The following is a 15,440-nucleotide window of genomic DNA, read 5'->3' on the forward strand; positions in this document are numbered from 1 at the left end:
ATATAAGTTAAGATTGACATTTGCGATTGTGAAGTTGGAAGCATTAGAGACTGACTAACCGGACAATAAGGCACTTGGTTGAGTAAGAGCGTGTTTGTTTGCATGCAAGTGAAAGATGAAAGTGAGAAAGTTACTTTTATTTAACAACTTAGGTGCTTGTTTACATGTAGGTGGTTATGAAAGTGAGATACAAGAAAGTTGTCACATAAGATTTAATACAACTCTGACTTCCCCTAAAAAATGGTTAAGTTACATGAAAGTGATAAAACGGTAACTAATTTTAATTAAATGATCTTAATATATTTTCTAATTTATCTTATTTTGCCACGTCATATTCACATTACACTTTCAACAATAATTTAAATTTTTTTAAACAAACACTATATTTCACTTTTTAACATGGATGTAAAAATCATTTGCAAAAAAGTTACATATTTTAAATTCACTTTCAAATCGCCAAACACCCCCTAAGCGTATGAAAACCAAAGATAATTGTTCTTAGCGCTTTATCCAATCCAAAGTTAAGCATGTTGTTTGTAAATCTAGATCCTTTGGAAGAACTTGTTTTTCAGCATTGGCAACCGAAGAAACGAGGTCCAGGTGTAGTCCGGGAGGTTGGCTCGCCTAGTGCACCGCCAGAGAGTGTGAGTGGTCGGACTGCCCAAGGTACCAAATCGACGGATTTTCTAAGTTTTTGAATCCTATTATGTGTAGGAATTATCCTTTTTTATATAGGTATGTTTGGAATATTATTTTTTAGACCTATAGCAAAGAGAAAGAGAGGGCAAAAGAAGGAATAAACAAAAGAAAAAAATAGATATATTTTTGTTTTTGTCAGAGAGATTTGAAACAGACCTCTTCTCGTGAGGGAGATAAGATACTGCGGAAGGGATCAACACCGTAATTATTTGACAAGGTGACAATTGGAATTCACAGATTCCGCTCTGATGACAACACAGACGTAGGCTAGTTCGGATAGAGAATAGGGTAGAGGAAGGGATGATTGAATTAAACTCGAAGGAAGGGAAAGAAAAGAAAAGCAGTGTGATGCAACTAATTGTGTTTGGATAGACAACTAGAAAATAGAGAGGCAAGGAGAGCGATGAAACTAATTTGTGTTTATTTAGAATATAAAATAGGAAGAGAAAAGAGCAATTCTACTTAAAATTTAGCCTCTTCCTTCTCCATCCACTTTAGGAGGGTTAACAAAGCGAGAAAAATTACTTCTTTTTAACTCTCCTAATCATTCCCCTCACTCAATAAAAAAATATAAACAAATACAACTTTAGAATGATTAATATTATCACCTCCTCAACTCCTCCCCTCCCCTCTTAAAAAAAAGCTATCCAAACCCACATCTCCTGCGTCTGGTTTGATTTCTTGTTTTCTTTTCAGTTGATCCCTACTGTTTCATTGCCATATATTGCGATCTGCATCTTTTGGTCGATAGCACCTGAATTCGGTCCTAACTAATTAGCACCAAAGCAGTACCTATTGAAGATCTAAATCCGTCAATTTTAAGTGATGTCCTGTTTGGCGTGCTTAATTTGTTTGGTTGTTATCATGTTGAACATTTTAGTTGCTAATTAATTAGATGCACCAACATGACAAAAACTCATAAAATTTGTCATCTAGTATTATTGCCATCGATGACAAAGACTCCACTATTATTATATTATTAGGATCTGAAGCCTCCTTTTGGAGTCCTAGGAAACACGAAGTCGCCGAGAGAGAAGATCACACAAACACAAAATTAACAGCACGAACACAAACAATGAATTTTACGTGGTTCGGCAAGTTGTCTACGTCCACGGGGCAAGAAGGGGATGTGTTTTACTATTAGAGAGAGAGAGTACAAATAGAGATTACAAATTTACTCAAAACTTATAAATTAATCTCTCAAACAAAGCTCTCAAATCTCTCACCAAATCTCCCAATCACCCAACTCAAAAGTCTCTCTAATTTGCCTTTTAAGAAACCCTAAAAATCGTGTTCCTATTTATATCAAATAGAAACCCAAACCAATCAGGAAACTGAAACAGGCCCAAAAACCACTATCTGGTCGACCGCTTATGTAGTCTGGTCAACTGACCAGAAGGCAGAAAAACTCAGCTTAACGATTATAGGGTTTCGGTCGACTGGACTTAGCCTAGCAGTCGACCGGACAAGGTTCGTGGTTGACCGACCTAGCATCGCGGTCGACCGAACAGAAAGACAAACGAACACCCTGTAGTGTGCACGTTATCGGTTGACCGGCCTAAGCCCGTGGTCGACTGGACTGCATCCAAAATTCTGCATGCTTCATTGTTCCCATTCTTCGTCGCCGTTTTTCCCGTTTCTACAATTCTCCATATTGGCAAAATTTTTCCAAAACCGAGTCGACCCCGATACTAATCAAACATCCCGATTGTTGCGTCCATTACGAAGTGGAATCAATCCGCGACAACGGACTCAATCCACAACAAGTTAGGAACCAAATAAGAATGCGAATAATCTCCACCATGCCGGTATCAACTCATCAAAGTGGCTACATCAGAATAACTACCTTCGTATTCTCTTGCTCAAAGAATCAAGCCTCACGTAGTTCACCCAAATGGCCTCCAAATGCCCTCAATCAACTAGAAGGATTTTTAGCCCTTCACCAACTTCACGATCATCACCAACAAATCTGCAGCTGATAATACTCCTAATAGCCTCAAAGTGAAAAGATAAACTCTCTTCCAAACTTGTATCTCTCCACACCAAATCTGTCTTGGAGCTTAACCCTTCAACCCTATATGTAGAAGAAACACAATTACCAAACACCTCCACCTGAGGTGAGCTAACGACCATAGCCAAATCTGAACTGTGTCCACCTGCTATACTCGAATCTTAATCTTCAAACTCATCATCTGTATCCACATCAATATGATCTCTAATCTGTATCACCTCAGCTGGAATTCCAAACAATACAAAATGATCTGGAGAACATAGAGTAATCTCCACCCATCGTGAAGTAACATCACACTCCACCTGCTACGATATATCTCTGATCTGACCAATACTCTCCACCGCTGAGAGTCAAACGTTACATTACTGCTGAAAACAATCTTCTTGAAAACAGAGTCCCATAACATGTAGCCAAACACGCCTCTGAATTCCAAATATGCACTCGGATCAATTTTCACATCCTCGATGTGACAATATGTTGGGAACCTAAATATCCGAAGCAAACCAAAATCTAAAGTAGCTCCAACAGATCCAAATACTCCAATCGTAGCAGACTGCAACTTATAATTAAGATGGCTCGAATATGTCAAAGCCTCAGTACCAAAACTCTTCTTCAAACTACTGCTTGACACCAAACACTAATCCTTCTCTAGCAATGAACAGCTCATCAAATTTGTCACCTCATCTCGTTGCCCTAATGTTTCCTTTCCAATGAAGTGTCTCAAACTACCTTTAGATCGACACAAATGCAGAAATGGATCCCTATTGTACTTCCCACCAAAATCAAAATGGAGTACTCTGTCCTTTCTGTTTGTTTTTGGTCTCTATACACTTCTTTCACCAGTTGTTGACTACTAGGACTTCACTCAAACGGGACTTGGTTGCAACCCAAACATACTTAGAACAGTCATCAACAAAGAAAACCAAATATGTATTACCTCCCAATGATGCTTCCTTGGAAGGCCCCCAAAAGCCCATGTGAACATCATCTAGAAGACCCTTAGCTCGATGAATAAAGATGCCAAACTTCACCTTGGTCTTCTTGCTCACATCACTATGCTCACAAGACTTTAAATTGTAGGTCAAAGCACCTCTCACCAATCCTTGCATATCCGAAGCTTTCAAGGAACCAACATTAGAATGTCCCAGCCTCAAACGCCACAGTCTAGCCAAATCAATAGAAGTCGTCAGTGCTCTAACTGTCACCGTACTTCCAGTCAAATAGTACAAGTTATTCTTCCTGACACCCTTCATCACAATCATGGACCCCTTTGTGACCTTCAGAATTGCATTCTCTAAGATTATCCTATAGCCTGCTGCCTCCAAAGTTCCAAGTGAAATGATATTCTTCATCAACCTAATAGCCTCAAAGTGAAAAGATAAACTCTCTTCCAAACTTGTATCTCTCCACACTAAATCTGTCTTGGAGCTTAACCCTTCAACCCTATATGTAGAAGAAACACAATTACCAAACACCTCCACCTGAGGTGAGCTAACGACCATAGCCAAATCTGAACTGTGTCCACCTGCTATACTCGAATCCTGATCTTCAAACTCATCATCTGTATCCACATCAATATGATCTCTTGATACGCGTTGCCGTGCGAGCACCCTTTGGTCACGGAATTACCAAAAGGTGGGTTGAGAAGAGGACGACCAAAACACAAGAACAATTCAGTTTGGCGAAGGAAAATACCTTCTCTAGATTATGAAGAACAAAAGATTACAATCTCTCCCTCACAATCTCACTCTAGAATTGAAGAACAAGCTCTCTAAATCTCAATCCAGAATCTAATCTCTCTTGATCAAACTCTCTGATCTCCAAGATGTTTAGAAACCCTAAAACAATCCCTTATATAGGTGTACAAACGTGGATGGTAGTTTGGTAAATAACCAGACCCAAAACCAACAGGAAAACGCGTGAACAGAATCCCAAACGAACCAGGAAACCATCGATGAGTCAACTCATGACTGTGATGAGTCGACTCGATAGAAACTGAACAAATCTTAACAACCAGCGATGAGTCGACTCATGACAGTCATGAGTCGACTCAACCTGATGAGTCGACTCATGACTGTAATGAGTCGACTCACAGGCTAAAAACTGGGTACTTCGATTCTTTTGCTCGTCGTCTCGTCCCACGCTTTCTCCTGTGTTCCCTTCTACTGTTTGACACCTCTATTCTCATGCGATCATGAGAATCATCTATCCTCAAGCTCCCATGAGGATCGCTAAGTTCCGAAGAGAAGATACACCCGTATCATGTGTCCCCTCTTTAAGAACTTGAAGTCCCGTTCAAGTTAGAACTTTTGCTGAGGAAACTCTCGAGCTCCTCCATCTTTTCTGCACCACCTGGACTTGCTAGGAATCCGGTCTCGACGTCCGATCGGAAACAACTCATACGTCCCGCGTCTCGTCATAGTCACCGTTCGCTCTAAGTTGCAATCCTTTGTCGATGGCTTTTCTGGAAGTCTAATGCACAGTGAGACAAACTTCTTGCTTGCATTCACTAGTCTCTTCACTCGCATCACCGTCCCCAAGCTTGTCTCCCTCAGAAGAGATGCCGAACGAAATATGAACTTTTCACCATCCTTAGTGAAGGTGTACTTCTGAGCCCGCCTCTCGTAGATCGCATATCTATCCCATAAGTACGGATTACCCAGTATAATCTGACAAACATCCAATAGAACGATATCGCATGTGACCTCGTCAATATACGACTCGTGGAGCACAAATCTGACAGTGCATTGATCAACTACACTCAGTTTCTCCTCCTTCTGAATCCACCCCAATAGATAGGGCTTCGGATGCTTGACCGTCTTCAGACCTAGCTTCTGCACCAATGCCTCGGATATCAAATTTTTCTTGCTGCCCGAATCAACAATGGCATCAACCAAACTGGTATTCACTTGCAACCTAAGAACAAAGAGTTGCTCTCTCGGGTCGTTATCCTCTTTCGTGGCCTGTCTTCCCGCCATAAGGTTGAGACTATTGTTGGGCTCTGTCATCCCCGGGATTTCCTTCGGACCTTGAGCTATCATGTATGCCTTTTTCTCCTCCTTCCTCTTCAACCCTCTTGGCTTCAGATAAGGATACTTCTCCCAGCACCGATCAGCTTCGTGCCCTGTCTTCTCGCAGTGATTACAAATCAGCCCTGCTTTCCCTGGATCACCCTTTTTCTTCTCCTCCTTAGATTGAGAACTACTAGACTCGCCTCCTGTCTGTTTAGAGTCTCCCTTAGCCTCGTTGCCCTTCTTTTGCCTACCCTCAATGGCAATGGCCTTCACGCTCGCCTCTGTAATAGTCCCGACCGTGAATAATTTCATCTCCTTTCGGATATGATCGCTCAATCCTGCCATATACTTCATAAACACGGAATATTCCTCTGTCGCAATGTTGAGGACCATCGCCTACTGTTGGAACTCTGTAGTGTATTCTTGAACGGTTTGATTGACCCTTTTGCGCAAGCCGTACCACTTGTACCAACGTTCTTCAAAGAATTCCACCAGATAGAACTGCTTCCTAAGTAGCTCCTTAAACTTGTTCCACGACATCGCCTTCTTCTCCTGCTTGCAGTAGGATTTCCACCACGTCAACGCGTGCCCTGAAAGCTTCAAAGTCATGAACACAATCTTCACTTTCGACGAATAGCCATAAAGAGTAAAATACGTCTCCATCCGCTCGATCCAGTCATCAAGCCTCTCGACGTCAACACTCCCATCATAAACAGGAATCTCCACCTTTAAGTCAATCTTCAGGTTCTGATAAGAATTCTTATCACCTTGATGCAATGCAGTCTTAACGGTCTCCTCCTCCTCATCGGAATCTGAATCTACTCTCTCCACATCGGACTCAACAATTTTCTTCGAAGAAGATTCACCTTGCTTGCCACCTCCATGGATAAGACTGACGAGTTGTGTGAGAGTCGAACCTATCGTCTCGATCTGCTTCTCCAATGCATCAATCCTCGTTGAATTGTCTCCTTCAGCCATCTTCTTCTTCCTTAAAACTCGGACTCCTTCCAATGAAATAAGGATCTCACCAAGCTCCTTGTATTGGGATCGAGTAAGGACTATACACAGGATGCCCCTTCACTGGATCTGATGCTCTGATACCAACTTGATACGAGTTGCCGTGCGAGCACCCTTTGGTCGCGGAATTACCAAAAGGTGGGTTGAGAAAAGGACGACCAAAGCACAAGAACAATTCAGTTTGGCGAAGAAAAATACCTTCTCTAGATTATGAAGAACAAAAGATTATAATCTCTCCCTCACAATCTCACTCTAGAATTGAAGAACAAGCTCTCCAAATCTTAATCTAGAATCTAATCTCTCTTGATTAAACTCTCTGATCTCCAAGATGTTTAGAAACCCTAAAACAATCCCTTATATAGGTGTACAAACGTAGATGGCAGTTTGGTAAATAACCAGACCCAAAACTAATAGGAAAACGCGTGAACAGAATCCCAAACGAACCAGGAAACCATCGATGAGTCGACTCATGACTGTGATGAGTCGACTCGACAGAAACTGAACAAATCTTAACAACCAGCGATGAGTCGACTCATGACAGTCATGAGTCAACTCAACCTGTTGAGTCGACTCATGACTGTAATGAGTCGACTCACAGGCTGAAAACTGGGTACTTCGATTCTTCTGCTCGTCGTCTTGTCCCACGCTTTCTCCTGTGTTCCCTTCTACTATTTGACACCTCTATTCTTATGCGATCATGAGAATCATCTATCCTTAAGCTCCCATGAGGATCGCTAAGTTTTGAAGAGAAGATACACCCGTATCATCTCTAATATGTATCACCTCAGCTGGAATTCCAAACAATACAAAATTATCTGGAGAACATAGAGTAATCTCCACCCAACGTGAAGTAACATCACACTCCACCTGCTGCGATATATCTCTGATCTGACCAATACTCTCCACCGCTGAGAGTCAAACGTTACATTACTGCTCAGAACAATCTTCTTGAAAACAGAGTCCCATAACATGTATCCAAACACGCCTCTGAATTCCAAATATGCACTCGGATCAATTTTCACATCCTCGATGTGAAAATATGCTAGGAACCTAAATATCCGAAGCAAACCAAAATCTAAAGTAGCTCCAACAAATCCAAATACTCCAATCGTAGCAGACTGCAACTTATAATTAAGATGGCTCGAATATGTCAAAGCCTCAGTACCAAAACTCTTCTTCAAACTACTGCTTAACACCAAACACTAATCCTTCTCTAGCAATGAACAGCTCATCAAATTTGTCACCTCATCTCGTTGCCCTAATGTTTCCTTTCCAATGAAGTGTCTCAAACTACCTTTAGATAGACACAAATGCAGAAATGGATCCCTATTGTACTTCCCACCAAAATCAAAATGGAGTACTCTGTCCTTTCTGTTTGTTTTTGGTCTCTATACACTTCTTTCACCAGTTGTTGACTACTAGGACTTCACTCAAACGGGACTTGGTTGCAACCCAAACATACTTAGAACAGTCATCAACAAAGAAAACCAAATATGTATTACCTCCCAATGATGCCTCCTTGGAAGGCCCCCAAAAGCCCACGTGAACATCATCTAGAAGACCCTTAGCTCGATGAATAAAGATGCCAAACTTCACCTTGGTCTTCTTGCTCACATCACTATGCTCACAAGACTTTAAATTGTAGTTCAAAGCACTTCTCACCAATCCTTGCAAATCCGAAGCTTTCAATGAACCAACATTAGAATGTCCTAGCCTCAAACGCCATAGTCTAGCCAAATCAATAGAAGTCGTCAGCGCTCTAACTGTCACCGTACTTCCAGTCAAATAGTACAAGTTATTCTTCCTGACACCCTTCATCACAATCATGGACCCCTTTGTGACCTTCAGAATTGCATTCTCTAAGATTATCCTATAGCCTGTTGCCTCCAAAGTTCTAAGTGAAATGATATTCTTCATCAACTGTGGAATAAATCTTACTTCCTTCAGCTCCCTAATCATCCCGTCACACATCCTGATCTGAATTGTTCCAATACCACCAATAGGACATACCTAATCATTACCCATGAGCACGACATCCCCTCTTTCCAACTCCTCAAAGCTGGAGAACCAATCTCTCTTAGGGCAAATGTGTTATGTAGCACCCGAATCCAACATCCACTCCGTAGAGTCGACATAACAAGCTAACGATAGTGTTGAGCATGAGTAACCTGAAGAATCCGAATCTGAATTTTCGCCACTAGCTTCGACAACATTCACCTCTGAAGCTTGTACGGCTTTTCCCTTATTCTTCCCGGCTCTATCCTTCAACTTTAGCATTCAAACTTCTAATGTACATCTTCTTTGCAAAAAGCACATTGATTTCTACTAACTGAAGGATGTGCTCCTCTAGACTGCGAGCTCTTATTTTGTTTTAAACTTTTCCCCCTTGCGGTCAATGCCTCTACTATTGTATCATTTAAAAACTCCTTGTCCTTCTTCCTTAACTGATAATTCACAAGAGCAATGATAACCTCACTGTACAAAAGAGATACATTTCAATTAATTAGGGTAAGTATGAAGGTATCATATTCCTCATCAGGTAAGGAACTCAACAACAATAATGCCTTGTCCTCATCCTCGATCATGACATCCACATTCATCAAATCCATAAGAAACTTCGTGTAGTTGTTCATGTGATCACTAATTAAGATTTTCTTCTTTAACTGGAGACAGTTAAGTCTCATCTTCAAATGCAAGCGGTTCTCAACACTCTTTGTCAAATACTCATCTTCAAGAATCTTCCAAATCTTCTTTACAGAAGACTCATTGATCATATCATATTTTACATCCTATGTTAAACAAGACCTAATCACGTCACGCGTCGTCCGATTCATCTTCTTCCAAATATTTTATTCAATGTCGTTCGGCTTTCCGTCCAACTCCAAAGTGTCTTCCAAATTTTGCGTGTTCAGCGCATCCAAAACTTGACATCTCCATAAACCAAAGTTGTTCGTGCCATTAAACTTCTCCACATCTATCTTTATAGAGTGGATATTCAAACTTTGAACAGTCTTCACGCCAGAAGTACCACTCTCAACACCTTCTTTCTTAGTCATCTTCCTCAAAACACCAACAAATCAATGCAGAACAAACTGGAAAATAGTCCAAACTGTGAGAAGGATAGATTTTTACCTCCAATTGAAACCCTAACAAGAGCCCTTAAAAGATTTCACCCTCACACGATGGAAGAAAAGATCCACGATAGTAAAAATCCTACCTTTGTCTCCAATTAAAACCCTAGACGAGCTTTTAAAATGATCTACTCATCCACCTAACCCAAGCGTAGCCTGGTGCTCTTATACCACTTGTTGGGATCTGAAGTCTCCTTTTAGCGTCTGAGGAAACACAAAGTCACCGAGAGAGAAGATCACACAAACACAAAATTAACAGCTCGAACACAAACAACGAATTTTACTTGGTTAGACAAGTTGCCTACGTCCACGGGGTAAGAAGGGGATGAGTTTTACTATTAGAGAGAGAGAGAGAGAGAGAGTAAAAATAAAGATTACAAATTCACTCAAAACTCACAAATTAATCTCTCAAATAAAGCTCTCACATCTCTCACCAAATCTCCCAATCACCTAGCTCAAAAGTCTCTCTAATTTTCCTTTTAAGAAACCCTAAAAATCATGTTCCTATTTATATCAAAACAGAAACCTAAACCAATCAGGAAACTAAAACAGGCCCAAAAACCGTGATCCGGTCGACCGTTCATGTAGTCCAGTCGACCGACCAAAAGGCTGAAAAACTCAACTTAACAATTATAGGGTTTCGGTCGACCGGACTTAGCCTAGAGGTCGACCAGATAGGGTTCGCGATCGACTGACCTAGCATCGCGGTCGACTGAACAGAAAGCCAAACGAACACCCTGTAGTTTGCACATTTACGGTTGATTGGCCTAAGCCTGCGGTCGACCGGACTACATCCAAAATTCTGCATGCTTCATTTTTCCTGTTCTTCATTGCCATTTTTGCCGTTTCTACAAATATAACAGTCTTTTGTTAAACCAGATATCATTGTTTAGGTCGCTTCCTATTGGAACATTTATCATGTTGAAAATTTTAGGCATTAATCTTCGAGATGCATCAATATGAAAAAAACTCCTAAAAATTCTTATATTCCATACAATTGTCACGAGCGATGAAGGCTCCACGTTTTTTTAATTGTACATAATTTGTTTTTTTATGAACAGCCATGTATGACGTTTATGTCTGTAGGAACTGGGATGCAAGCCTAGTGGTGGGGTGGGTGGGATGGGGGAGGGTTGGTGAATAAGATTACTATACTTTTCGACTAACTTAGAATAAGCAGTGGCAATATATTAAGTGAAAAATTAAAATCAAACTAACACAGGAACACACGAGATTTTTATAGTGTTTGAATCAAAATCATACGTCTACTCTTCCTTCTTGCGAAGGGCCTTCCTCACTATGACCAGAGTTTATCTAAATCACAACCCGCTTTGGTAGGCTTCAAAGACCATACACTAAAATCTACTCAAAACTAGTCATCTAACCAAACTCTTCATAATGATTAGAAGAAACTAAGCCCTAACTAGCCACACCCTCAATTGACCTGACTTGAGTATACCAACCTTTAGTTACTCCAACTTGAATACGCCATCAAATTTACAAGCTTGAAATGCAAAAGTAACACAAAAATAACTCAAAAGCACAACTAGAAAAAAAAAATCTTACAACCCTTTTAACAAAACCACCGTTCAAACTGATGATGATGAAGATCTATGAAGAAGCGATGTTAAAGTCAAATGCAAAGGGCACCTCTCCTCACTGAAATAATTCTTCGATGATGAGTGCGATGAGAAAAAGTTAAACAAGGCTCCGGGGTTGAATTCCCAAATCAAACTCTCTCACGAACCTTAGAATAAGATCTCTCTTTTTATGCAATTGCCCCTCTCTCTTCTTGTTGTCTTTTTTTCTCTCCCTCAATTCCCCTTTAAATAGACGTTGATAGCTGTGATGCCCCTGTTTTCTGAATTTCAAGGACGAAATTCTTTTAAGGGGGGAAGAATGTAAAACCCTAAAAATTTGAATATTTTATGATAAATAATAATAAATATGTTATATATTTATAAATAACATATTATGATATTTGCGTATGCTAGGAATTGGTTTGAGATCAATTCAATGTATATATGTATATATGTAAGAGCAAATTCACAATTCATGCTCGATGTATAAATCTAGAAATTTATAACTAGTAGAGATATTTTGTATTTTTCTTACAGATGTAGTTATAATTTGGAAAAACTTAAAAGACAAAAGTTGTAGGTATCTTCAAGATCTTTCCAACAAGTCTTAGATCACCTTATTCTCAGGTCGGACGAGAAAGTTATGGCCAAAATACCAAAGGTCATTTTCCTAGTCAGATTAGGATTCCTGGTTCGGGTCAAACGGATTTATTTCGGGTTTGCATATATATAAACATGTGTTTTTACGAAAATTAATATTCTTACATCAGAGTTTCAAACCCTAGCAGCCCCTCTTCCTCTCTCTGAATCCCTAGCTCTAAAGTTGAGAATTTTGAGAGCTTTGTGAAGCAAATATCGACACGAGGGCGAGATCATCAACATGTAGAAAGGGGAAAACGGCTTGGATGCACTTCTTTTTGGTTACTGGTTATTTTAGAGGCTTAGAATAATGTCTAAGGCAAGATTATCTTCATCCAAACTCTTCCCCATAGTTAAATAACTAGTTAGATGTTTAATATGATGTTGAATATGTGTTTTCATGCTTGAATCTTAACATGATGTGATAAAAGTTAAATTTTTGATGTTAAAACATAAACCAATACTAGATTAGTAATTTTTTTCTTACTGTTTATGATAGTATCATGATCATGATTATTAGGATTTTTCATAATTTTATTTATATATGAGAAATTTAAGATATGTACTAAATAAATATTTTCTGCAGAAAACTGTAGCAATTATATCATATTTAACAGAGATTTCGAAATAGAAAATAAACTCTAAATTTAACCAAACTAATTCCAAATGAAATATGTATATATCTAGTTTCTAAGACAGAAGAAAAATCTTAAAAATCATTTGTATAGAGAAAGATATGATCTTTTTACTAACAACATATCCTATAAAAAAATGGCTGCACATATATAATGTTTAACTAAATATTTGGGATAACAAATGAACTCCAAACTGAACCAAACTTATGTCATCTGAAAGATGTATGAATCTAGTTTTCAAAACAGAAAACCATTTATAAAAATAGTTTTCCTAGAGAAAGATATGCTTGTTTTACTAACAGATGTCATGTCTGTTTTTCCTGCTCGTTTTGTGGAGCTGTGTTGCGCCGTTTTGAGGTGCGTTCGCGGAGTTTTGAGCCGCTTGATGTTATACGTATAGTCATGAATATGTTATGTTATATATTTAAGAATCCCAAGGGGATTATGATGAATTTTGATTTGATCATATTTGAATTAGATATAGTTCATATACATGTTGGATGTCGTTGATGAGCACAGCTTAGTACAATATGGGATAGTGCGTCGACACACCAGATATGCACGGTTTATACATGAGGTAACTATCATTGATGAGCATAGATCGGTATTATATGGGATAGTGCATCGATATGCCAGAGGTACAAAGATTTATATGAGGTGGATATCGTTGATGAGCTCAGTTCAGTACTACATGAGGTAGTGCGTCGATATTCCATATGTACAAGCTATTGAGTCGGATTTTAGGAGACTTGATCTAGCCGTCCGTCCCGCACTAGGGTGCGATGAAGCTCGTGAGCCGTATTTCTAGGATGCCTACTAGGTAGTCCGTCCCACACTCATGTTATGCACTGAGATCACGATGAGACTAATGAGCCGTGTACACAGTTCAGGATACCTATAGGGTAGTCCGTCACACTGAGATAATTACTTGATAGCCTAAGTATGACAGATGCTGATTATAAATACGACCTATCAGTGAACTATATAACTGAGATACGTTACTTCTGAAAGTATACAAACTATATAACTGAGATACGTTACTTCTGAAAGTATACAAAATTATGTGTTGGTATTTTATTCTATCTCTCAAGTGATTGTGGAAGATATTATAAATAATTTTATTCTATCTCTCAAGTGATTGTGGAAGATATTATAAATACGATGTGTTGATATCTTGTTTCTTTTTCTGTCTTTTTTTTTCTTAGTTGGGATCAATGATTAGAGATTCACAATTTGATACTTATGGTATATACATGAGGGTTTCCTTGTTTGTATTATTTCGCTTGACGTATCAGTCTCGTGTTATGGATTTTTAATTATTGGTTTTATTAGATTGTTTATTCTTATTTCGGTATTAATGTTTAGATGTTTACGATTCAGGACATATGGTATATACATGAGAGTTTCCTTGTTTGGATTATTTTACTCGACGTACTACGTCTCGTTTTGTAGGTGTCTGAATATTAATTCCGCTAGATACGGGAAAAATAATATAGGTAGACTATGCTTAATAGATAGAGCCTCCACTCTATCCTAGCAGCCCTTCCCCTGGGGGTGGATGGGGGTAATCTTGTTGTAGTACTCTGACGCTGTTGTTGTTGTTTCTTTTTCTTTTAAAAATACCCTTTCAAGTAGCTCGGAGTTCCGGAGAGCCGCAGGATGATGGAGTTCTTGCATAGTCATTGTCCCGAGAGATTTATTAGAGGCTCCACTGTAGTTTTAAATTTTATTCAGAGTTTATTTCCATTTTGTAAAGGCAATGAGCCTTAGTTCGACTTTTCATTTTGATTCATGTTGAGACATAGTATGTTATTGCAGACTCCAAATGTATTTCAGTTTACTTTCAGTTGAGACATGACCTTATTTATGAGATATCATCCTCTTTATCATGTCTATTATTGTCGTTCTACAGACATGACCTTATTTATGAGATATCATCCTCTTTATCATGTCTATTATTGTCGTTCTACTTCTTTGCCTATTTTGTACCTACGCTTTTATTTGACCCCACTAGAGGATATTACTGTGATTGGTAAAACTTGTTGTTGCACAGTGTAGGTGCATGGTAGGTTTGACATCTCTGGGTTCACCTTGGACTGTAGCCATGAGTGAAAACAGGGGCGTCACAATAGCATATAAAAGAGATACTCTAATCAGAGCCCAAATAGGAGATAAAAAATATTAACAAACGGCTAAAATTAATGTTAGGTCTTGTGTTTTGATAATGATTACAAACACCATTATTGGTTCTAATTGCCTGTCAAGTGATGTTACGCAATATATATTTTATCAAGCAATATAATGCCATGTACTAGAGGATGGATGGATTTGTACCATAACAATGATATCCATGGAGGTGGAGTCTAGTTAATGAAGAAGCTCTAAAATGCTCAAAGATTGTTTTAAGTGAATATCAAATAAAGAAGAGCGTTCAGCGTATATTCAAGAAGAGTTTCATCAATAAAATTGAGAAAATATCGACACTTAAATGTTGTACACTATTATAAATGATAATTACAATTTTTATTTTCTCTCTAGATCATAATGTAGGCAAGAAATAAAGTAGGTTATTTTTGAAGCATTTGGGGATCACACACACACACATTTTAAATATTGCATTTTCAATCGTTTTTTCAAAACAGTAAGTTTTCACAAATAGTAAATGATATTTTGAAAATTTCTCTTCTAACGTATTCATTTTCATACATAAAATC

This window comes from Asparagus officinalis, chromosome 10, assembly GCF_001876935.1.
Source record: "Asparagus officinalis chromosome 10, Aspof.V1, whole genome shotgun sequence".
NCBI lineage: Eukaryota > Viridiplantae > Streptophyta > Magnoliopsida > Asparagales > Asparagaceae > Asparagus > Asparagus officinalis.